This window comes from Electrophorus electricus, chromosome 13 (genome assembly GCF_041902795.1).
Source record: "Electrophorus electricus isolate QZ-2024a chromosome 13, ASM4190279v1, whole genome shotgun sequence".
Lineage (NCBI taxonomy): Eukaryota > Metazoa > Chordata > Actinopteri > Gymnotiformes > Gymnotidae > Electrophorus > Electrophorus electricus.
Genome location: NC_137509.1, coordinates 23,228,584 through 23,252,331, shown reverse-complemented (window position 1 = coordinate 23,252,331; position 23,748 = coordinate 23,228,584). Strand labels below are relative to the sequence as shown.

General features: G+C 36.1%; 2 non-coding genes and 26 pseudogenes across 2 annotated transcripts; all 28 read right to left on the bottom strand.

The window, feature by feature from the left end:
* Positions 1-434: 434 nt before the first annotated feature.
* On the bottom strand, positions 435-553 carry LOC145648993 (5S ribosomal RNA; annotated as a pseudogene).
* A 792-nt stretch (positions 554-1,345) lies between these two features.
* On the bottom strand, positions 1,346-1,464 carry LOC145643638 (5S ribosomal RNA; annotated as a pseudogene).
* Positions 1,465-2,258: 794 nt separating this feature from the next.
* LOC145643581 (5S ribosomal RNA) lies at positions 2,259-2,377 on the bottom strand (annotated as a pseudogene).
* A 794-nt stretch (positions 2,378-3,171) lies between these two features.
* On the bottom strand, positions 3,172-3,290 carry LOC145643580 (5S ribosomal RNA; annotated as a pseudogene).
* A 795-nt stretch (positions 3,291-4,085) lies between these two features.
* Positions 4,086-4,204, bottom strand: LOC145648248 (5S ribosomal RNA; annotated as a pseudogene).
* Positions 4,205-4,989: 785 nt separating this feature from the next.
* On the bottom strand, positions 4,990-5,108 carry LOC145648247 (5S ribosomal RNA; annotated as a pseudogene).
* Positions 5,109-5,893: 785 nt separating this feature from the next.
* Positions 5,894-6,012, bottom strand: LOC145648246 (5S ribosomal RNA; annotated as a pseudogene).
* Positions 6,013-6,698: 686 nt separating this feature from the next.
* LOC145650003 (5S ribosomal RNA) lies at positions 6,699-6,817 on the bottom strand (annotated as a pseudogene).
* A 793-nt stretch (positions 6,818-7,610) lies between these two features.
* On the bottom strand, positions 7,611-7,729 carry LOC145644428 (5S ribosomal RNA; annotated as a pseudogene).
* A 793-nt stretch (positions 7,730-8,522) lies between these two features.
* On the bottom strand, positions 8,523-8,641 carry LOC145648304 (5S ribosomal RNA; annotated as a pseudogene).
* Positions 8,642-9,656: 1,015 nt separating this feature from the next.
* LOC145644949 (5S ribosomal RNA) lies at positions 9,657-9,775 on the bottom strand (annotated as a pseudogene).
* Positions 9,776-10,461: 686 nt separating this feature from the next.
* LOC145648303 (5S ribosomal RNA) lies at positions 10,462-10,580 on the bottom strand (annotated as a pseudogene).
* A 1,015-nt stretch (positions 10,581-11,595) lies between these two features.
* On the bottom strand, positions 11,596-11,714 carry LOC145644947 (5S ribosomal RNA; annotated as a pseudogene).
* A 686-nt stretch (positions 11,715-12,400) lies between these two features.
* Positions 12,401-12,519, bottom strand: LOC145650002 (5S ribosomal RNA; annotated as a pseudogene).
* Positions 12,520-13,312: 793 nt separating this feature from the next.
* LOC145644426 (5S ribosomal RNA) lies at positions 13,313-13,431 on the bottom strand (annotated as a pseudogene).
* A 792-nt stretch (positions 13,432-14,223) lies between these two features.
* On the bottom strand, positions 14,224-14,342 carry LOC145650060 (5S ribosomal RNA; annotated as a pseudogene).
* Positions 14,343-15,133: 791 nt separating this feature from the next.
* LOC145644425 (5S ribosomal RNA) lies at positions 15,134-15,252 on the bottom strand (annotated as a pseudogene).
* A 792-nt stretch (positions 15,253-16,044) lies between these two features.
* Positions 16,045-16,163, bottom strand: LOC145650719 (5S ribosomal RNA; annotated as a pseudogene).
* A 793-nt stretch (positions 16,164-16,956) lies between these two features.
* On the bottom strand, positions 16,957-17,075 carry LOC145644178 (5S ribosomal RNA; annotated as a pseudogene).
* A 352-nt stretch (positions 17,076-17,427) lies between these two features.
* LOC145644424 (5S ribosomal RNA) lies at positions 17,428-17,546 on the bottom strand (annotated as a pseudogene).
* A 793-nt stretch (positions 17,547-18,339) lies between these two features.
* On the bottom strand, positions 18,340-18,458 carry LOC145644177 (5S ribosomal RNA; annotated as a pseudogene).
* Positions 18,459-18,810: 352 nt separating this feature from the next.
* Positions 18,811-18,929, bottom strand: LOC145651081 (5S ribosomal RNA). The gene has a single exon (XR_014116768.1). It is a non-coding gene; the product is annotated as a 5S ribosomal RNA (ribosomal RNA).
* A 793-nt stretch (positions 18,930-19,722) lies between these two features.
* LOC145647665 (5S ribosomal RNA) lies at positions 19,723-19,841 on the bottom strand (annotated as a pseudogene).
* A 791-nt stretch (positions 19,842-20,632) lies between these two features.
* On the bottom strand, positions 20,633-20,751 carry LOC145644176 (5S ribosomal RNA; annotated as a pseudogene).
* A 352-nt stretch (positions 20,752-21,103) lies between these two features.
* Positions 21,104-21,222, bottom strand: LOC145647664 (5S ribosomal RNA; annotated as a pseudogene).
* A 791-nt stretch (positions 21,223-22,013) lies between these two features.
* LOC145644175 (5S ribosomal RNA) lies at positions 22,014-22,132 on the bottom strand (annotated as a pseudogene).
* A 352-nt stretch (positions 22,133-22,484) lies between these two features.
* LOC145651070 (5S ribosomal RNA) lies at positions 22,485-22,603 on the bottom strand. The gene has a single exon (XR_014116767.1). It is a non-coding gene; the product is annotated as a 5S ribosomal RNA (ribosomal RNA).
* A 793-nt stretch (positions 22,604-23,396) lies between these two features.
* LOC145647663 (5S ribosomal RNA) lies at positions 23,397-23,515 on the bottom strand (annotated as a pseudogene).
* Positions 23,516-23,748: the final 233 nt, after the last annotated feature.

Here is a 23,748-nt window from a genome sequence, read left to right as displayed (position 1 = left end):
ACAGCACCTGCTATTCCCTGGTACTAAAAGATTTCTATTTAATCTGTACACTTCATATACAAGCGTGTCAGTTGCAGATTAAATTAAAGTGATGCAACAAAAACTTACAGCATCTGCTATTCCCAGGTGCTAACAGATAGTTTTTTTTAATTAATCACTGCACTTCACATCCTAGCATGTCATCTTAAAAGTAAATTAAAGTGATGCAAGAGAAGCTTACAGCATCTCGTAGTCCAAGCTGCTAACAGATAGTTTTTTGATGAATCACTGCACTTCACATTCAGGCATGTGAGTTGGAGAGAAAATGAAAGTGATGCAAAAAAAACTTACAGCATCTGCTATTCCCATGTGCTAACAGATAGTTTTTTTTATTAATCACTGCACTTCACATTTGAGCATGTCAGCATGAAAGTAAATTAAAGTGATGCAAGAAAAGCTTACAGCACCTGGTATTCCTAGGTAGGGTCCCACCTCAGTACTACCCAGGACCAAACTTACTTAGCTTCCAAGGTCAGATGAGATTGGGCGTTCTCAAGCTGGTGTGGCCGTAAGCCTTAAACACTTACTCAAATTGCCTAATCATAGCAAATATTATCAAAGACCAATCTGACAATTTTTTTTATTAATCCCTGCACTTGACATTCTAGAATGTTATCTTGAAAGTAAATTAAATGATGCAATAAAAGCTTACAACATCTGGTATACGGAGGCACTACCAGACAGTTTTTTTATTAATCACTGCACTTCACATTCAAGCATGTCAGTTGGAGAGTAAATTAAAGTGATGCAATAAAAACTTACAGCGTCTGCTATTCCCAGGTGCTAGCAGATAGTTTGATTTAATTATTCACTGCACTTCAAATTTGAACATGATAGCTTGAACATAAATTAAAGGGATGCAATAAAATCTTACAGCACCTGCTATTCTCTGGTACTAAAAGATTTCTATTTAATCTGTACACTTCACATACAAGCGTGTCAGTTGCAGATTAAATTAAAGTGATGCAACAAAAACTTACAGCATCTGCTATTCCCAGGTGCTAACAGATAGTTTTTTTTAATTAATCACTGCACTTCACATCCTAGCATGTCATCTTAAAAGTAAATTAAAGTGATGCAAGAGAAGCTTACAGCATCTCGTAGTCCAAGCTGCTAACAGATAGTTTTTTGATGAATCACTGCACTTCACATTCTGGCATGTGAGTTGGAGAGTAAATGAAAGTGATGCAAAAAAAAATTACAGCATCTGCTATTCCCATGTGCTAACAGATAGTTTTTTTTATTAATCACTGCACTTCACATTTGAGCATGTCAGCTTGAAAGTAAATTAAAGTGATGCAAGAAAAGCTTACAGCACCTGGTATTCCTAGGTAGGGTCCCACCTCAGTACTATCCAGGCCCAAATTTGTTCAGCTTCCAAGGTCAGATGAGATTGGGGGTTCTCAAGCTGGTGTGGCCGTAAGCCTTAAACACTTACTCAAATTGCCTCATCATAGCAAATATGATCAAAGACCAATCTGACAATTTTTTTTATTAATCCCTGCACTTGACATTCTAGAATGTTATCTTGAAAGTAAATTAAATGATGCAATAAAAGCTTACAACATCTGGTATACGGAGGCACTACCAGACAGTTTTTTTATTAATCACTGCACTTCACATTCAAGCATGTCAGTTGGAGATTAAATTAAAGTGATGCAATAAAAACTTACAGCGTCTGCTATTCCCAGGTGCTAGCAGATAGTTTGATTTAATTATTCACTGCACTTCAAATTTGAACATGATAGCTTGAACATAAATTAAAGGGATGCAATAAAATCTTACAGCACCTGCTATTCTCTGGTACTAAAAGATTTCTATTTAATCTGTACACTTCACATACAAGCATGTCAGTTGCAGATTAAATTAAAGTGATGCAACAAAAACTTACAGCATCTGCTATTCCCAGGTGCTAACAGATAGTTTTTTTTAATTAATCACTGCACTTCACATCCTAGCATGTCATCTTAAAAGTAAATTAAAGTGATGCAAGAGAAGCTTACAGCATCTCGTAGTCCAAGCTGCTAACAGATAGTTTTTTGATGAATCACTGCACTTCACATTCAGGCATGTGAGTTGGAGAGTAAATGAAAGTGATGCAAAAAAAAATTACAGCATCTGCTATTCCCATGTGCTAACAGATAGTTTTTTTTTTATTAATCAATGCACTTCACATTTGAGCATGTCAGCTTGAAAGTAAATTAAAGTGATGCAAGAAAAGCTTACAGCACCTGGTATTAATAGGTAGGGTCCCACCTCAGTACTATCCAGGCCCAAACTTGCTTAGCTTCCAAAGTCAGATGAGATTGGGCGTTCTCAAGCTGGTGTGGCCGTAAGCCTTAAACACTTACTCAAATTGCCTAATCATAGCAAATATGATCAAAGACCAATCTGACAATTTTTTTTATTAATCCCTGCACTTGACATTCTAGAATGTTATCTTGAAAGTAAATTAAATGATGCAATAAAAGCTTACAACATCTGGTATACGGAGGCACTACCAGACAGTTTTTTTATTAATCACTGCACTTCACATTCAAGCATGTCAGTTGGAGAGTAAATTAAAGTGATGCAATAAAAACTTACAGCGTCTGCTATTCCCAGGTGCTAGCAGATAGTTTGATTTAATTATTCACTGCACTTCAAATTTGAACATGATAGCTTGAACATAAATTAAAGGGATGCAATAAAATCTTACAGCACCTGCTATTCTCTGGTACTAAAAGATTTCTATTTAATCTGTACACTTCACATACAAGCATGTCAGTTGCAGATTAAATTAAAGTGATGCAACAAAAACTTACAGCATCTGCTATTCCCAGGTGCTAACAGATAGTTTTTTTTAATTAATCACTGCACTTCACATCCTAGCATGTCATCTTAAAAGTAAATTAAAGTGATGCAAGAGAAGCTTACAGCATCTCGTAGTCCAAGCTGCTAACAGATAGTTTTTTGATGAATCACTGCACTTCACATTCAGGCATGTGAGTTGGAGAGTAAATGAAAGTGATGCAAAAAAAAATTACAGCATCTGCTATTCCCATGTGCTAACAGATAGTTTTTTTTTTATTAATCAATGCACTTCACATTTGAGCATGTCAGCTTGAAAGTAAATTAAAGTGATGCAAGAAAAGCTTACAGCACCTGGTATTAATAGGTAGGGTCCCACCTCAGTACTATCCAGGCCCAAACTTGCTTAGCTTCCAAAGTCAGATGAGATTGGGCGTTCTCAAGCTGGTGTGGCCGTAAGCCTTAAACACTTACTCAAATTGCCTAATCATAGCAAATATGATCAAAGACCAATCTGACAATTTTTTTTATTAATCCCTGCACTTGACATTCTAGAATGTTATCTTGAAAGTAAATTAAATGATGCAATAAAAGCTTACAACATCTGGTATACGGAGGCACTAACAGACAGTTTTTTTATTAATCACTGCACTTCACATTCAAGCATGTCAGTTGGAGAGTAAATTAAAGTGATGCAATAAAAATTTACAGCGTCTGCTATTCCCAGGTGCTAGCAGATAGTTTGATTTAATTATTCACTGCACTTCAAATTTGAACATGATAGCTTGAACATAAATTAAAGGGATGCAATAAAATCTTACAGCACCTGCTATTCTCTGGTACTAAAAGATTTCTATTTAATCTGTACACTTCACATACAAGCGTGTCAGTTGCAGATTAAATTAAAGTGATGCAACAAAAACTTACAGCATCTGCTATTCCCAGGTGCTAACAGATAGTTTTTTTTAATTAATCACTGCACTTCACATCCTAGCATGTCATCTTAAAAGTAAATTAAAGTGATGCAAGAGAAGCTTACAGCATCTCGTAGTCCAAGCTGCTAACAGATAGTTTTTTGATGAATCACTGCACTTCACATTCAGGCATGTGAGTTGGAGAGTAAATGAAAGTGATGCAAAAAAAACTTACAGCATCTGCTATTCCCATGTGCTAACAGATAGTTTTTTTTTTTATTAATCAATGCACTTCACATTTGAGCATGTCAGCTTGAAAGTAAATTAAAGTGATGCAAGAAAAGCTTACAGCACCTGGTATTCCTAGGTAGGGTCCCACCTCAGTACTATCCAGGCCCAAACTTGCTTAGCTTCCAAAGTCAGATGAGATTGGGCGTTCTCAAGCTGGTGTGGCCGTAAGCCTTAAACACTTACTCAAATTGCCTAATCATAGCAAATATGATCAAAGACCAATCTGACAATTTTTTTTATTAATCCCTGCACTTGACATTCTAGAATGTTATCTTGAAAGTAAATTAAATGATGCAATAAAAGCTTACAACATCTGGTATACGGAGGCACTACCAGACAGTTTTTTTATTAATCACTGCACTTCACATTCAAGCATGTCAGTTGGAGAGTAAATTAAAGTGATGCAATAAAAACTTACAGCATCTGCTATTCCCAGGTGCTAGCAGATAGTTTGAGTTAATTATTCACTGCACTTCAAATTTGAACATGATAGCTTGAACATAAATTAAAGGGATTCAATAAAATCTTACAGCACCTGCTATTCCCTGGTACTAAAAGATTTCTATTTAATTTGTACACTTCACATACAAGCATGTCAGTTGCAGATTAAATTAAAGTGATGCAACAAAAAAATCTGCTATTCCCAGGTGCTAACAGATAGTTTTTTTTAATTAATCACTGCACTTCACATCCTAGCATGTCATCTTAAAAGTAAATTAAAGTGATGCAAGAGAAGCTTACAGCATCTCGTAGTCCAAGCTGCTAACAGATAGTTTTTTGATGAATCACTGCACTTCACATTCAGGCATGTGAGTTGGAGAGTAAATGAAAGTGGTGCAAAAAAAACTTACAGCATCTGCTATTCCCATGTGCTAACAGATAGTTTTTTTTATTAATCACTGCACTTCACATTTGAGCATGTCAGCTTGAAAGTAAATTAAAGTGATGCAAGAAAAGCTTACAGCACCTGGTATTCCTAGGTAGGGTCCCACCTCAGTACTATCCAGGCCCAAACTTGCTTAGCTTCCAAAGTCAGATGAGATTGGGCGTTCTCAAGCTGGTGTGGCCGTAAGCCTTAAACACTTACTCAAATTGCCTAATCATAGCAAATATGATCAAAGACCAATCTGACAATTTTTTTTATTAATCCCTGCACTTGACATTCTAGAATGTTATCTTGAAAGTAAATTAAATGATGCAATAAAAGCTTACAACATCTGGTATACGGAGGCACTACCAGACAGTTTTTTTATTAATCACTGCACTTCACATTCAAGCATGTCAGTTGGAGAGTAAATTAAAGTGATGCAATAAAAACTTACAGCATCTGCTATTCCCAGGTGCTAGCAGATAGTTTGATTTAATTATTCACTGCACTTCAAATTTGAACATGATAGCTTGAACATAAATTAAAGGGATTCAATAAAATCTTACAGCACCTGCTATTCCCTGGTACTAAAAGATTTCTATTTAATTTGTACACTTCACATACAAGCATGTCAGTTGCAGATTAAATTAAAGTGATGCAACAAAAAAATCTGCTATTCCCAGGTGCTAACAGATAGTTTTTTTTAATTAATCACTGCACTTCACATCCTAGCATGTCATCTTAAAAGTAAATTAAAGTGATGCAAGAGAAGCTTACAGCATCTCGTAGTCCAAGCTGCTAACAGATAGTTTTTTGATGAATCACTGCACTTCACATTCAGGCATGTGAGTTGGAGAGTAAATGAAAGTGGTGCAAAAAAAACTTACAGCATCTGCTATTCCCATGTGCTAACAGATAGTTTTTTTTATTAATCACTGCACTTCACATTTGAGCATGTCAGCTTGAAAGTAAATTAAAGTGATGCAAGAAAAGCTTACAGCACCTGGTATTCCTAGGTAGGGTCCCACCTCAGTACTATCCAGGCCCAAACTTGCTTAGCTTCCAAAGTCAGATGAGATTGGGCGTTCTCAAGCTGGTGTGGCCGTAAGCCTTAAACACTTACTCAAATTGCCTAATCATAGCAAATATGATCAAAGACCAATCTGACAATTTTTTTTATTAATCCCTGCACTTGACATTCTAGAATGTTATCTTGAATGTAAATTAAATGATGCAATAAAAGCTTACAACATCTGGTATACGGAGGCACTAACAGACAGTTTTTTGATGAATCACTGCACTTCACATTCAGGCATGTGAGTTGGAGAGTAAATGAAAGTGATGCAAAAAAAACTTACAGCATCTGCTATTCCCAGGTGCTAACAGATAGTTTGAGTTAATTATTCACTGCACTTCAAATTTGAAAATGATAGCTTGAACATAAATTAAAGGGATGCAATAAAAACTTACAGCACCTGCTATTCCCAGGTGCTAACAGATAGTTTTTTTTAATTAATCACTGCACTTCACATCCTAGCATGTCATCTTAAAAGTAAATTAAAGTGATGCAAGAGAAGCTTACAGCATCTCGTAGTCCAAGCTGCTAACAGAGAGTTTTTTGATGAATCACTGCACTTCACATTCAGGCATGTGAGTTGGAGAGTAAATGAAAGTGATGCAAAAAAAACTTACAGCATCTGCTATTCCCATGTGCTAACAGATAGTTTTTTTTATTAATCACTGCACTTCACATTTGAGCATGTCAGCTTGAAAGTAAATTAAAGTGATGCAAGAAAAGCTTACAGCACCTGGTATTCCTAGGTAGGGTCCCACCTCAGTACTATCCAGGCCCAAACTTACTTAGATTCCAAGGTCAGATGAGATTGGGCGTTCTCAAGCTGGTGTGGCCGTAAGCCTTAAACACTTCCTCAAATTGCCTAATCATAGCAAATATGATCAAAGACCAATCTGACAATTTTTTTTATTAATCCCTGCACTTGACATTCTAGAATGTTATCTTGAAAGTAAATTAAATGATGCAATAAAAGCTTACAACATCTGGTATACGGAGGCACTAACAGACAGTTTTTTTTATTAATCACTGCACTTCACATTCAAGCATGTCAGTTGGAGAGTAAATTAAAATGATGCAATAAAAACTTACAGCATCTGCTATTCCCAGGTGCTAGCAGATAGTTTGATTTAATTATTCACTGCACTTCAAATTTGAACATGATAGCTTGAACATAAATTAAAGGGATGCATTAAAATCTTACAGCACCTGCTATTCCCTGGTACTAAAAGATTTCTATTTAATCTGTACACTTCACATACAAGCATGTCAGTTGCAGATTAAATTAAAGTGATGCAACAAAAACTTACAGCATCTGCTATTCCCAGGTGCTAACAGATAGTTTTTGTTAATTAATCACTGCACTTCACATCCTAGCATGTCATCTTAAAAGTAAATTAAAGTGATGGAAGAGAAGCTTACAGCAACTCGTAGTCCAAGCTGCTAACAGATAGTTTTTTGATGAATCACTGCACTTCACATTCAGGAATGTGAGTTGGAGAGTAAATGAAAGTGATGCAAAAAAAACTTACAGCATCTGCTATTCCCATGTGCTAAAAGATAGTTTTTTTTATTAATCACTGCACTTCACATTTGAGCATGTCAGCTTGAAAGTAAATTAAAGTGATGCAAGAAAAGCTTACAGCACCTGGTATTCCTAGGTAGGGTCCCACCTCAGTACTATCCAGGCCCAAAGTTGTTCAGCTTCCAAGGTCAGATGAGATTGGACGTTCTCAAGCTGGTGTGGCCGTAAGCCTTAAACACTTCCTCAAATTGCCTAATCATAGCAAATATGATCAAAGACCAATCTGACAATTTTTTTTATTAATCCCTGCACTTGACATTCTAGAATGTTATCTTGAAAGTAAATTAAATGATGCAATAAAAGCTTACAACATCTGGTATACGGAGGCACTACCAGACAGTTTTTTTATTAATCACTGCACTTCACATTCAAGCATGTCAGTTGGAGAGTAAATTAAAGTGATGCAATAAAAACTTACAGCATCTGCTATTCCCAGGTGCTAGCAGATAGTTTGATTTAATTATTCACTGCACTTCAAATTTGAACATGATAGCTTGAACATAAATTAAAGGGATGCAATAAAATCTTACAGCACCTGCTATTCCCTGGTACTAAAAGATTTCTATTTAATCTGTACACTTCACATACAAGCGTGTCAGTTGCAGATTAAATTAAAGTGATGCAACAAAAACTTACAGCATCTGCTATTCCCAGGTGCTAACAGATAGTTTTTGTTAATTAATCACTGCACTTCACATCCTAGCATGTCATCTTAAAAGTAAATTAAAGTGATGCAAGAGAAGCTTACAGCATCTCGTAGTCCAAGCTGCTAACAGATAGTTTTTTGATGAATCACTGCACTTCACATTCAGGCATGTGAGTTGGAGAGTAAATGAAAGTGATGCAAAAAAAACTTACAGCATCTGCTATTCCCATGTGCTAACAGATAGTTTTTTTTTATTAATCACTGCACTTCACATTTGAGCATGTCAGCTTGAAAGTAAATTAAAGTGATGCAAGAAAAGCTTACAGCACCTGGTATTCCTAGGTAGGGTCCCACCTCAGTACTATCCAGGCCCAAACTTGTTTCGCTTCCAAGGTCAGATGAGATTGGGCGTTCTCAAGCTGGTGTGGCCGTAAGCCTTAAACACTTAGTCAAATTGCCTAATCATAGCAAATATGATGAAAGACCAATCTGACAATTTTTTTATTAATCCCTGCACTTGAGATTCTAGAATGTTATCTTGAAAGTAAATTAAATGATGCAATAAAAGCTTACAACATCTGGTATACGGAGGACCTACCAGACAATTTTTTTATTAATCACTGCACTTCACATTCAAGCATGTCAGTTGGAGAGTAAATTAAAGTGATGCAATAAAAACTTACAGCATCTGCTATTCCCAGGTGCTAGCAGATAGTTTGATTTAATTATTCACTGCACTTCAAATTTGAACATGATAGCTTGAACATAAATTAAAGGGATGCAATAAAATCTTACAGCACCTGCTATTCCCTGTTACTAAAAGATTTCTATTTAATCTGTACACTTCACATACAAGCATGTCAGTTGCAGATTAAATTAAAGTGATGCAACAAAAACTTACAGCATCTGCTATTCCCAGGTGCTAACAGATAGTTTTTTTTAATTAATCACTGCACTTCACATCCTAGCATGTCATCTTAAAAGTAAATTAAAGTGATTCAAGAGAAGCTTACAGCATCTCGTAGTCCAAGCTGCTAACAGATAGTTTATTGATGAATCACTGCACTTCACATTCAGGCATGTGAGTTGGAGAGTAAATGAAAGTGATGCAAAAAAAACTTACAGCATCTGCTATTCCCATGTGCTAACAGATAGTTTTTTTTATTAATCACTGCACTTCACATTTGTGCATGTCAGCTTGAAAGTAAATTAAAGTGATGCAAGAGAAGATTACAGCATCTCGTAGTCCAAGGTGCTCACAGATAGTTTTTTGATGAATCTCTGCACTTGACATTCAGACATGTGAGTTGGAGAGTAAATGAAAGTGTTGCAAAAAAAACTTACAGCATCTGCTATTCCCAGGTGCTAACAGATATATATATTTTTTTTTAATCACTGCACTTCACATTTGAGCATGTCAGCTTGAAAGTAAATTAAAGTGATGCAAGAAAAGCTTACAGCACCTGGTATTCCTAGGTAGGGTCCCACCTCAGTACTATCCAGGCCCAAACTTGCTTACTTTCCAAGGTCAGATGAGATTGGCCGTTCTCAAGCTGTTGTGGCTGTAAGCTTTAAACACTTACTCAAATTGCCTAATCATAGCAAATATGATCAAAGACCAATCTGACAATTTTTTTTATTAATCCCTGCAGTTGACATTCTAGAATGTTATCTTGAATGTAAATTAAATGATGCAATAAAAGCTTACAACATCTGGTATACGGAGGCACTAACAGACAGTTTTTTGATGAATCACTGCACTTCACATTCAGGCATGTGAGTTGGAGAGTAAATGAAAGTGATGCAAAAAAAACTTACAGCATCTGCTATTCCCAGGTGCTAACAGATAGTTTGAGTTAATTATTCACTGCACTTCAAATTTGAAAATGATAGCTTGAACATAAATTAAAGGGATGCAATAAAAACTTACAGCACCTGCTATTCCCAGGTGCTAACAGATAGTTTTTTTTAATTAATCACTGCACTTCACATCCTAGCATGTCATCTTAAAAGTAAATTAAAGTGATGCAAGAGAAGCTTACAGCATCTCGTAGTCCAAGCTGCTAACAGAGAGTTTTTTGATGAATCACTGCACTTCACATTCAGGCATGTGAGTTGGAGAGTAAATGAAAGTGATGCAAAAAAAACTTACAGCATCTGCTATTCCCATGTGCTAACAGATAGTTTTTTTTATTAATCACTGCACTTCACATTTGAGCATGTCAGCTTGAAAGTAAATTAAAGTGATGCAAGAAAAGCTTACAGCACCTGGTATTCCTAGGTAGGGTCCCACCTCAGTACTATCCAGGCCCAAACTTGTTTCGCTTCCAAGGTCAGATGAGATTGGGCGTTCTCAAGCTGGTGTGGCCGTAAGCCTTAAACACTTAGTCAAATTGCCTAATCATAGCAAATATGATGAAAGACCAATCTGACAATTTTTTTATTAATCCCTGCACTTGAGATTCTAGAATGTTATCTTGAAAGTAAATTAAATGATGCAATAAAAGCTTACAACATCTGGTATACGGAGGACCTACCAGACAATTTTTTTATTAATCACTGCACTTCACATTCAAGCATGTCAGTTGGAGAGTAAATTAAAGTGATGCAATAAAAACTTACAGCATCTGCTATTCCCAGGTGCTAGCAGATAGTTTGATTTAATTATTCACTGCACTTCAAATTTGAACATGATAGCTTGAACATAAATTAAAGGGATGCAATAAAATCTTACAGCACCTGCTATTCCCTGTTACTAAAAGATTTCTATTTAATCTGTACACTTCACATACAAGCATGTCAGTTGCAGATTAAATTAAAGTGATGCAACAAAAACTTACAGCATCTGCTATTCCCAGGTGCTAACAGATAGTTTTTTTTAATTAATCACTGCACTTCACATCCTAGCATGTCATCTTAAAAGTAAATTAAAGTGATTCAAGAGAAGCTTACAGCATCTCGTAGTCCAAGCTGCTAACAGATAGTTTATTGATGAATCACTGCACTTCACATTCAGGCATGTGAGTTGGAGAGTAAATGAAAGTGATGCAAAAAAAACTTACAGCATCTGCTATTCCCATGTGCTAACAGATAGTTTTTTTTATTAATCACTGCACTTCACATTTGTGCATGTCAGCTTGAAAGTAAATTAAAGTGATGCAAGAGAAGATTACAGCATCTCGTAGTCCAAGGTGCTCACAGATAGTTTTTTGATGAATCTCTGCACTTGACATTCAGACATGTGAGTTGGAGAGTAAATGAAAGTGTTGCAAAAAAAACTTACAGCATCTGCTATTCCCAGGTGCTAACAGATATATATATTTTTTTTTAATCACTGCACTTCACATTTGAGCATGTCAGCTTGAAAGTAAATTAAAGTGATGCAAGAAAAGCTTACAGCACCTGGTATTCCTAGGTAGGGTCCCACCTCAGTACTATCCAGGCCCAAACTTGCTTACTTTCCAAGGTCAGATGAGATTGGCCGTTCTCAAGCTGTTGTGGCTGTAAGCTTTAAACACTTACTCAAATTGCCTAATCATAGCAAATATGATCAAAGACCAATCTGACAATTTTTTTTATTAATCCCTGCAGTTGACATTCTAGAATGTTATCTTGAATGTAAATTAAATGATGCAATAAAAGCTTACAACATCTGGTATACGGAGGCACTAACAGACAGTTTTTTGATGAATCACTGCACTTCACATTCAGGCATGTGAGTTGGAGAGTAAATGAAAGTGATGCAAAAAAAACTTACAGCATCTGCTATTCCCAGGTGCTAACAGATAGTTTGAGTTAATTATTCACTGCACTTCAAATTTGAAAATGATAGCTTGAACATAAATTAAAGGGATGCAATAAAAACTTACAGCACCTGCTATTCCCAGGTGCTAACAGATAGTTTTTTTTAATTAATCACTGCACTTCACATCCTAGCATGTCATCTTAAAAGTAAATTAAAGTGATGCAAGAGAAGCTTACAGCATCTCGTAGTCCAAGCTGCTAACAGAGAGTTTTTTGATGAATCACTGCACTTCACATTCAGGCATGTGAGTTGGAGAGTAAATGAAAGTGATGCAAAAAAAACTTACAGCATCTGCTATTCCCATGTGCTAACAGATAGTTTTTTTTATTAATCACTGCACTTCACATTTGAGCATGTCAGCTTGAAAGTAAATTAAAGTGATGCAAGAAAAGCTTACAGCACCTGGTATTCCTAGGTAGGGTCCCACCTCAGTACTATCCAGGCCCAAACTTACTTAGATTCCAAGGTCAGATGAGATTGGGCGTTCTCAAGCTGGTGTGGCCGTAAGCCTTAAACACTTCCTCAAATTGCCTAATCATAGCAAATATGATCAAAGACCAATCTGACAATTTTTTTTATTAATCCCTGCACTTGACATTCTAGAATGTTATCTTGAAAGTAAATTAAATGATGCAATAAAAGCTTACAACATCTGGTATACGGAGGCACTAACAGACAGTTTTTTTTATTAATCACTGCACTTCACATTCAAGCATGTCAGTTGGAGAGTAAATTAAAATGATGCAATAAAAACTTACAGCATCTGCTATTCCCAGGTGCTAGCAGATAGTTTGATTTAATTATTCACTGCACTTCAAATTTGAACATGATAGCTTGAACATAAATTAAAGGGATGCATTAAAATCTTACAGCACCTGCTATTCCCTGGTACTAAAAGATTTCTATTTAATCTGTACACTTCACATACAAGCATGTCAGTTGCAGATTAAATTAAAGTGATGCAACAAAAACTTACAGCATCTGCTATTCCCAGGTGCTAACAGATAGTTTTTGTTAATTAATCACTGCACTTCACATCCTAGCATGTCATCTTAAAAGTAAATTAAAGTGATGGAAGAGAAGCTTACAGCAACTCGTAGTCCAAGCTGCTAACAGATAGTTTTTTGATGAATCACTGCACTTCACATTCAGGAATGTGAGTTGGAGAGTAAATGAAAGTGATGCAAAAAAAACTTACAGCATCTGCTATTCCCATGTGCTAAAAGATAGTTTTTTTTATTAATCACTGCACTTCACATTTGAGCATGTCAGCTTGAAAGTAAATTAAAGTGATGCAAGAAAAGCTTACAGCACCTGGTATTCCTAGGTAGGGTCCCACCTCAGTACTATCCAGGCCCAAAGTTGTTCAGCTTCCAAGGTCAGATGAGATTGGACGTTCTCAAGCTGGTGTGGCCGTAAGCCTTAAACACTTCCTCAAATTGCCTAATCATAGCAAATATGATCAAAGACCAATCTGACAATTTTTTTTATTAATCCCTGCACTTGACATTCTAGAATGTTATCTTGAAAGTAAATTAAATGATGCAATAAAAGCTTACAACATCTGGTATACGGAGGCACTACCAGACAGTTTTTTTATTAATCACTGCACTTCACATTCAAGCATGTCAGTTGGAGAGTAAATTAAAGTGATGCAATAAAAACTTACAGCATCTGCTATTCCCAGGTGCTAGCAGATAGTTTGATTTAATTATTCACTGCACTTCAAATTTGAACATGATAGCTTGAACATAAATTAAAGGGATGCAATAAAATCTTACAGCACCTGCTATTCCCTGGTACTAAAAGATTTCTATTTAATCTGTACACTTCACATACAAGCGTGTCAGTTGCAGATTAAATTAAAGTGATGCAACAAAAACTTACAGCATCTGCTATTCCCAGGTGCTAACAGATAGTTTTTGTTAATTAATCACTGCACTTCACATCCTAGCATGTCATCTTAAAAGTAAATTAAAGTGATGCAAGAGAAGCTTACAGCATCTCGTAGTCCAAGCTGCTAACAGATAGTTTTTTGATGAATCACTGCACTTCACATTCAGGCATGTGAGTTGGAGAGTAAATGAAAGTGATGCAAAAAAAACTTACAGCATCTGCTATTCCCATGTGCTAACAGATAGTTTTTTTTATTAATCACTGCACTTCACATTTGAGCATGTCAGATTGAAAGTAAATTAAAGTGATGCAAGAAAAGCTTACAGCACCTGGTATTCCTAGGTAGGGTCCCACCTCAGTACTATCCAGGCCCAAACTTGCTTAGCTTCCAAGGTCAGATGAGATTGGGCCTTCTCAAGCTGGTTTGGCCGTAAGACTTAAACACTTAGTCAAATTGCCTAATCATAGCAAATATGATGAAAGACCAATGTGACTATTTTTTTATTAATCCCTGCACTTGACATTATAGAATGTTATCTTGAAAGTAAATTAAATGATGCAATAAAAGCTTACAACATCTGGTATACGGAGGCACTAACAGACAGTTTTTTTATTAATCACTGCACTTCACATTCAAGCATGTCAGTTGGAGAGTAAATTAAAGTGATGCAATAAAAACTTACAGCATCTGCTATTCCCAGGTGCTAGCAGATAGTTTGATTTAATTATTCACTGCACTTCAAATTTGAACATGATAGCTTGAACATAAATTAAAGGGATGCAATAAAATCTTACAGCACCTGCTATTCCCTGGTACTAAAAGATTTCTATTTAATCTGTACACTTCACATACAAGCGTGTCAGTTGCAGATTAAATTAAAGTGATGCAACAAAAACTTACAGCATCTGCTATTCCCAGGTGCTAACAGATAGTTTTTGTTAATTAATCACTGTACTTCACATCCTAGCATGTCATCTTAAAAGTAAATTAAAGTGATGCAAGAGAAGCTTACAGCATCTCGTAGTCCAAGCTGCTAACAGATAGTTTTTTGATGAATCACTGCACTTCACATTCAGGCATGTGAGTTGGAGAGTAAATGAAAGTGATGCAAAAAAAACTTACAGCATCTGCTATTCCCATGTGCTAACAGATAGTTTTTTTTATTAATCACTGCACTTCACATTTGAGCATGTCAGCTTGAAAGTAAATTAAAGTGATGCAAGAAAAGCTTACAGCACCTGGTATTCCTAGGTAGGGTCCCACCTCAGTACTATCCAGGCCCAAAGTTGTTCAGCTTCCAAGGTCAGATGAGATTGGACGTTCTCAAGCTGGTGTGGCCGTAAGCCTTAAACACTTCCTCAAATTGCCTAATCATAGCAAATATGATCAAAGACCAATCTGACAATTTTTTTTATTAATCCCTGCACTTGACATTCTAGAATGTTATCTTGAAAGTAAATTAAATGATGCAATAAAAGCTTACAACATCTGGTATACGGAGGCACTAACAGACAGTTTTTTTATTAATCACTGCACTTCACATTCAAGCATGTCAGTTGGAGAGTAAATTAAAGTGATGCAATAAAAACTTACAGCATCTGCTATTCCCAGGTGCTAGCAGATAGTTTGATTTAATTATTCACTGCACTTCAAATTTGAACATGATAGCTTGAACATAAATTAAAGGGATGCAATAAAATCTTACAGCACCTGCTATTCCCTGGTACTAAAAGATTTCTATTTAATCTGTACACTTCACATACAAGCATGTCAGTTGCAGATTAAATTAAAGTGATGCAACAAAAACTTACAGCATCTGCTATTCCCAGGTGCTAACAGATAGTTTTTTTTAATTAATCACTGCACTTCACATCCTAGCATGTCATCTTAAAAGTAAATTAAAGTGATGCAAGAGAAGCTTACAGCAACTCGTAGTCCAAGCTGCTAACAGATAGTTTTTTGATGAATCACTGCACTTCACATTCAGGAATGTGAGTTGGAGAGTAAATGAAAGTGATGCAAAAAAAACTTACAGCATCTGCTATTCCCATGTGCTAACAGATAGTTTTTTTTATTAATCACTGCACTTCACATTTGAGCATGTCAGCTTGAAAGTAAATTAAAGTGATGCAAGAAAAGCTTACAGCACCTGGTATTCCTAGGTAGGGTCCCACCTCAGTACTATCCAGGCCCAAATTTGTTCAGCTTCCAAGGTCAGATGAGATTGGGCGTTCTCAAGCTGGTGTGGCCGTAAGCCTTAAACACTTCCTCAAATTGCCTAATCATAGCAAATATGATCAAAGACCAATCTGACAATTTTTTTTATTAATCCCTGCACTTGACATTCTAGAATGTTATCTTGAAAGTAAATTAAATGATGCAATAAAAGCTTACAACATCTGGTATACGGAGGCACTAACAGACAGTTTTTTTTATTAATCACTGCACTTCACATTCAAGCATGTCAGTTGGAGAGTAAATTAAAATGATGCAATAAAAACTTACAGCATCTGCTATTCCCAGGTGCTAGCAGATAGTTTGATTTAATTATTCACTGCACTTCAAATTTGAACATGATAGCTTGAACATAAATTAAAGGGATGCAATAAAATCTTACAGCACCTGCTATTCCCTGGTACTAAAAGATTTCTATTTAATCTGTACACTTCACATACAAGCATGTCAGTTGCAGATTAAATTAAAGTGATGCAACAAAAACTTACAGCATCTGCTATTCCCAGGTGCTAACAGATAGTTTTTTTTAATTAATCACTGCACTTCACATCCTAGCATGTCATCTTAAAAGTAAATTAAAGTGATGCAAGAGAAGCTTACAGCAACTCGTAGTCCAATCTGCTAACAGATAGTTTTTTGATGAATCACTGCACTTCACATTCAGGAATGTGAGTTGGAGAGTAAATGAAAGTGATGCAAAAAAAACTTACAGCATCTGCTATTCCCATGTGCTAACAGATAGTTTTTTTTATTAATCACTGCACTTCACATTTGAGCATGTCAGCTTGAAAGTAAATTAAAGTGATGCAAGAAAAGCTTACAGCACCTGGTATTCCTAGGTAGGGTCCCACCTCAGTACTATCCAGGCCCAAATTTGTTCAGCTTCCAAGGTCAGATGAGATTGGACGTTCTCAAGCTGGTGTGGCCGTAAGCCTTAAACACTTCCTCAAATTGCCTAATCATAGCAAATATGATCAAAGACCAATCTGACAATTTTTTTTATTAATCCCTGCACTTGACATTCTAGAATGTTATCTTGAAAGTAAATTAAATGATGCAATAAAAGCTTACAACATCTGGTATACGGAGGCACTTCCAGACAGTTTTTTTATTAATCACTGCACTTCACATTCAGGCATGTGAGTTGGAGAGTAAATGAAAGTGATGCAAAAAAAACTTACAGCATCTGCTATTCTCATGTGCTAACAGATAGTTTTTTTTATTAATCACTGCACTTCACATTTGAGCATGTCAGCTTGAAAGTAAATTAAAGTGATGCAAGAAAAGCTTACAGCACCTGGTATTCCTAGGTAGGGTCCCACCTCAGTACTATCCAGGCCCAAAGTTGTTCAGCTTCCAAGGTCAGATGAGATTGGACGTTCTCAAGCTGGTGTGGCCGTAAGCCTTAAACACTTCCTCAAATTGCCTAATCATAGCAAATATGATCAAAGACCAATCTGACAATTTTTTTTATTAATCCCTGCACTTGACATTCTAGAATGTTATCTTGAAAGTAAATTAAATGATGCAATAAAAGCTTACAACATCTGGTATACGGAGGCACTAACAGACAGTTTTTTTTATTAATCACTGCACTTCACATTCAAGCATGTCAGTTGGAGAGTAAATTAAAATGATGCAATAAAAACTTACAGCATCTGCTATTCCCAGGTGCTAGCAGATAGTTTGATTTAATTATTCACTGCACTTCAAATTTGAACATGATAGCTTGAACATAAATTAAAGGGATGCATTAAAATCTTACAGCACCTGCTATTCCCTGGTACTAAAAGATTTCTATTTAATCTGTACACTTCACATACAAGCATGTCAGTTGCAGATTAAATTAAAGTGATGCAACAAAAACTTACAGCATCTGCTATTCCCAGGTGCTAACAGATAGTTTTTTTTAATTAATCACTGCACTTCACATCCTAGCATGTCATCTTAAAAGTAAATTAAAGTGATGCAAGAGAAGCTTACAGCAACTCGTAGTCCAATCTGCTAACAGATAGTTTTTTGATGAATCACTGCACTTCACATTCAGGAATGTGAGTTGGAGAGTAAATGAAAGTGATGCAAAAAAAACTTACAGCATCTGCTATTCCCATGTGCTAACAGATAGTTTTTTTTATTAATCACTGCACTTCACATTTGAGCATGTCAGCTTGAAAGTAAATTAAAGTGATGCAAGAAAAGCTTACAGCACCTGGTATTCCTAGGTAGGGTCCCACCTCAGTACTATCCAGGCCCAAATTTGTTCAGCTTCCAAGGTCAGATGAGATTGGACGTTCTCAAGCTGGTGTGGCCGTAAGCCTTAAACACTTCCTCAAATTGCCTAATCATAGCAAATATGATCAAAGACCAATCTGACAATTTTTTTTATTAATCCCTGCACTTGACATTCTAGAATGTTATCTTGAAAGTAAATTAAATGATGCAATAAAAGCTTACAACATCTGGTATACGGAGGCACTTCCAGACAGTTTTTTTATTAATCACTGCACTTCACATTCAGGCATGTGAGTTGGAGAGTAAATGAAAGTGATGCAAAAAAAACTTACAGCATCTGCTATTCTCATGTGCTAACAGATAGTTTTTTTTATTAATCACTGCACTTCACATTTGAGCATGTCAGCTTGAAAGTAAATTAAAGTGATGCAAGAAAAGCTTACAGCACCTGGTATTCCTAGGTAGGGTCCCACCTCAGTACTATCCAGGCCCAAACTTGCTTAGCTTCCAAGGTCAGATGAGATTGGGCGTTCTCAAGCTGGTGTGGCCGTAAGCCTTAAACACTTCCTCAAATTGCCTAATCATAGCAAATATGATCAAAGACCAATCTGACAATTTTTTTTATTAATCCCTGCACTTGACATTCTAGAATGTTATCTTGAAAGTAAATTAAATGATGCAATAAAAGCTTACAACATCTGGTATACGGAGGCACTAACAGACAGTTTTTTTTATTAATCACTGCACTTCACATTCAAGCATGTCAGTTGGAGAGTAAATTAAAATGATGCAATAAAAACTTACAGCATCTGCTATTCCCAGGTGCTAGCAGATAGTTTGATTTAATTATTCACTGCACTTCAAATTTGAACATGATAGCTTGAACATAAATTAAAGGGATGCATTAAAATCTTACAGCACCTGCTATTCCCTGGTACTAAAAGATTTCTATTTAATCTGTACACTTCAAATACAAGCATGTCAGTTGCAGATTAAATTAAAGTGATGCAACAAAAACTTACAGCATCTGCTATTCCCAGGTGCTAACAGATAGTTTTTTTTAATTAATCACTGCACTTCACATCCTAGCATGTCATCTTAAAAGTAAATTAAAGTGATGCAAGAGAAGCTTACAGCATCTCGTAGTCCAAGCTGCTAACAGATAGTTTTTTGATGAATCACTGCACTTCACATTCAGGCATGTGAGTTGGAGAGTAAATGAAAGTGATGCAAAAAAAACTTACAGCATCTGCTATTCCCATGTGCTAACAGATAGTTTTTTTTATTAATCACTGCACTTCACATTTGAGCATGTCAGCTTGAAAGTAAATTAAAGTGATGCAAGAAAAGCTTACAGCACCTGGTATTCCTAGGTAGGGTCCCACCTCAGTACTATCCAGGCCCAAACTTGCTTAGCTTCCAAGGTCAGATGAGATTGGGCGTTCTCAAGCTGGTGTGGCCGTAAGACTTAAACCCTTAGTCAAATTGCCTAATCATAGCAAATATGATGAAAGACCAATGTGACTATTTTTTTATTAATCCCTGCACTTGACATTATAGAATGTTATCTTGAAAGTAAATTAAATGATGCAATAAAAGCTTACAACATCTGGTATACGGAGGCACTAACAGACAGTTTTTTTATTAATCACTGCACTTCACATTCAAGCATGTCAGTTGGAGAGTAAATTAAAGTGATGCAATAAAAACTTACAGCATCTGCTATTCCCAGGTGCTAGCAGATAGTTTGATTTAATTATTCACTGCACTTCAAATTTGAACATGATAGCTTGAACATAAATTAAAGGGATGCAATAAAATCTTACAGCACCTGCTATTCCCTGGTACTAAAAGATTTCTATTTAATCTGTACACTTCACATACAAGCATGTCAGTTGCAGATTAAATTAAAGTGATGCAACAAAAACCTACAGCATCTGCTATTCCCAGATGCTAACAGATAGTTTTTTTTAATTAATCACTGCACTTCACATCCTAGCATGTCATCTTAAAAGTAAATTAAAGTGATGCAAGAGAAGCTTACAGCATCTCGTAGTCCAAGCTGCTAACAGATAGTTTTTTGATGAATCACTGCACTTCACATTCAGGAATGTGAGTTGGAGAGTAAATGAAAGTGATGCAAAAAAAACTTACAGCATCTGCTATTCCCATGTGCTAACAGATAGTTTTTTTTATTAATCACTGCACTTCACATTTGAGCATGTCAGCTTGAAAGTAAATTAAAGTGATGCAAGAAAAGCTTACAGCACCTGGTATTCCTAGGTAGGGTCCCACCTCAGTACTATCCAGGCCCAAATTTGTTCAGCTTCCAAGGTCAGATGAGATTGGACGTTCTCAAGCTGGTGTGGCCGTAAGCCTTAAACACTTCCTCAAATTGCCTAATCATAGCAAATATGATCAAAGACCAATCTGACAATTTTTTTTATTAATCCCTGCACTTGACATTCTAGAATGTTATCTTGAAAGTAAATTAAATGATGCAATAAAAGCTTACAACATCTGGTATACGGAGGCACTTCCAGACAGTTTTTTTATTAATCACTGCACTTCACATTCAGGCATGTGAGTTGGAGAGTAAATGAAAGTGATGCAAAAAAAACTTACAGCATCTGCTATTCTCATGTGCTAACAGATAGTTTTTTTTATTAATCACTGCACTTCACATTTGAGCATGTCAGCTTGAAAGTAAATTAAAGTGATGCAAGAAAAGCTTACAGCACCTGGTATTCCTAGGTAGGGTCCCACCTCAGTACTATCCAGGCCCAAACTTGCTTAGCTTCCAAGGTCAGATGAGATTGGGCGTTCTCAAGCTGGTGTGGCCGTAAGACTTAAACCCTTAGTCAAATTGCCTAATCATAGCAAATATGATGAAAGACCAATGTGACTATTTTTTTATTAATCCCTGCACTTGACATTATAGAATGTTATCTTGAAAGTAAATTAAATGATGCAATAAAAGCTTACAACATCTGGTATACGGAGGCACTAACAGACAGTTTTTTTATTAATCACTGCACTTCACATTCAAGCATGTCAGTTGGAGAGTAAATTAAAGTGATGCAATAAAAACTTACAGCATCTGCTATTCCCAGGTGCTAGCAGATAGTTTGATTTAATTATTCACTGCACTTCAAATTTGAACATGATAGCTTGAACATAAATTAAAGGGATGCAATAAAATCTTACAGCACCTGCTATTCCCTGGTACTAAAAGATTTCTATTTAATCTGTACACTTCACATACAAGCATGTCAGTTGCAGATTAAATTAAAGTGATGCAACAAAAACCTACAGCATCTGATATTCCCAGATGCTAACAGATAGTTTTTTTTAATTAATCACTGCACTTCACATCCTAGCATGTCATCTTAAAAGTAAATTAAAGTGATGCAAGAGAAGCTTACAGCATCTCGTAGTCCAAGCTGCTAACAGATAGTTTTTTGATGAATCACTGCACTTCACATTCAGGAATGTGAGTTGGAGAGTAAATGAAAGTGATGCAAAAAAAACTTACAGCATCTGCTATTCCCATGTGCTAACAGATAGTTTTTTTTATTAATCACTGCACTTCACATTTGAGCATGTCAGCTTGAAAGTAAATTAAAGTGATGCAAGAAAAGCTTACAGCACCTGGTATTCCTAGGTAGGGTCCCACCTCAGTACTATCCAGGCCCAAATTTGTTCAGCTTCCAAGGTCAGATGAGATTGGACGTTCTCAAGCTGGTGTGGCCGTAAGCCTTAAACACTTCCTCAAATTGCCTAATCATAGCAAATATGATCAAAGACCAATCTGACAATTTTTTTTATTAATCCCTGCACTTGACATTCTAGAATGTTATCTTGAAAGTAAATTAAATGATGCAATAAAAGCTTACAACATCTGGTATACGGAGGCACTTCCAGACAGTTTTTTTATTAATCACTGCACTTCACATTCAGGCATGTGAGTTGGAGAGTAAATGAAAGTGATGCAAAAAAAACTTACAGCATCTGCTATTCTCATGTGCTAACAGATAGTTTTTTTTATTAATCACTGCAATTCACATTTGAGCATGTCAGCTTGAAAGTAAATTAAAGTGATGCAAGAAAAGCTTACAGCACCTGGTATTCCTAGGTAGGGTCCCACCTCAGTACTATCCAGGCCCAAACTTGCTTAGCTTCCAAGGTCAGATGAGATTGGGCGTTCTCAAGCTGGTGTGGCCGTAAGCCTTAAACACTTCCTCAAATTGCCTAATCATAGCAAATATGATCAAAGACCAATCTGACAATTTTTTTTATTAATCCCTGCACTTGACATTCTAGAATGTTATCTTGAAAGTAAATTAAATGATGCAATAAAAGCTTACAACATCTGGTATACGGAGGCACTAACAGACAGTTTTTTTTATTAATCACTGCACTTCACATTCAAGCATGTCAGTTGGAGAGTAAATTAAAATGATGCAATAAAAACTTACAGCATCTGCTATTCCCAGGTGCTAGCAGATAGTTTGATTTAATTATTCACTGCACTTCAAATTTGAACATGATAGCTTGAACATAAATTAAAGGGATGCATTAAAATCTTACAGCACCTGCTATTCCCTGGTACTAAAAGATTTCTATTTAATCTGTACACTTCAAATACAAGCATGTCAGTTGCAGATTAAATTAAAGTGATGCAACAAAAACTTACAGCATCTGCTATTCCCAGGTGCTAACAGATAGTTTTTTTTAATTAATCACTGCACTTCACATCCTAGCATGTCATCTTAAAAGTAAATTAAAGTGATGCAAGAGAAGCTTACAGCATCTCGTAGTCCAAGCTGCTAACAGATAGTTTTTTGATGAATCACTGCACTTCACATTCAGGCATGTGAGTTGGAGAGTAAATGAAAGTGATGCAAAAAAAACTTACAGCATCTGCTATTCCCATGTGCTAACAGATAGTTTTTTTTATTAATCACTGCACTTCACATTTGAGCATGTCAGCTTGAAAGTAAATTAAAGTGATGCAAGAAAAGCTTACAGCACCTGGTATTCCTAGGTAGGGTCCCACCTCAGTACTATCCAGGCCCAAACTTGCTTAGCTTCCAAGGTCAGATGAGATTGGGCGTTCTCAAGCTGGTGTGGCCGTAAGACTTAAGCCCTTAGTCAAATTGCCTAATCATAGCAAATATGATGAAAGACCAATGTGACTATTTTTTTATTAATCCCTGCACTTGACATTATAGAATGTTATCTTGAAAGTAAATTAAATGATGCAATAAAAGCTTACAACATCTGGTATACGGAGGCACTAACAGACAGTTTTTTTATTAATCACTGCACTTCACATTCAAGCATGTCAGTTGGAGAGTAAATTAAAGTGATG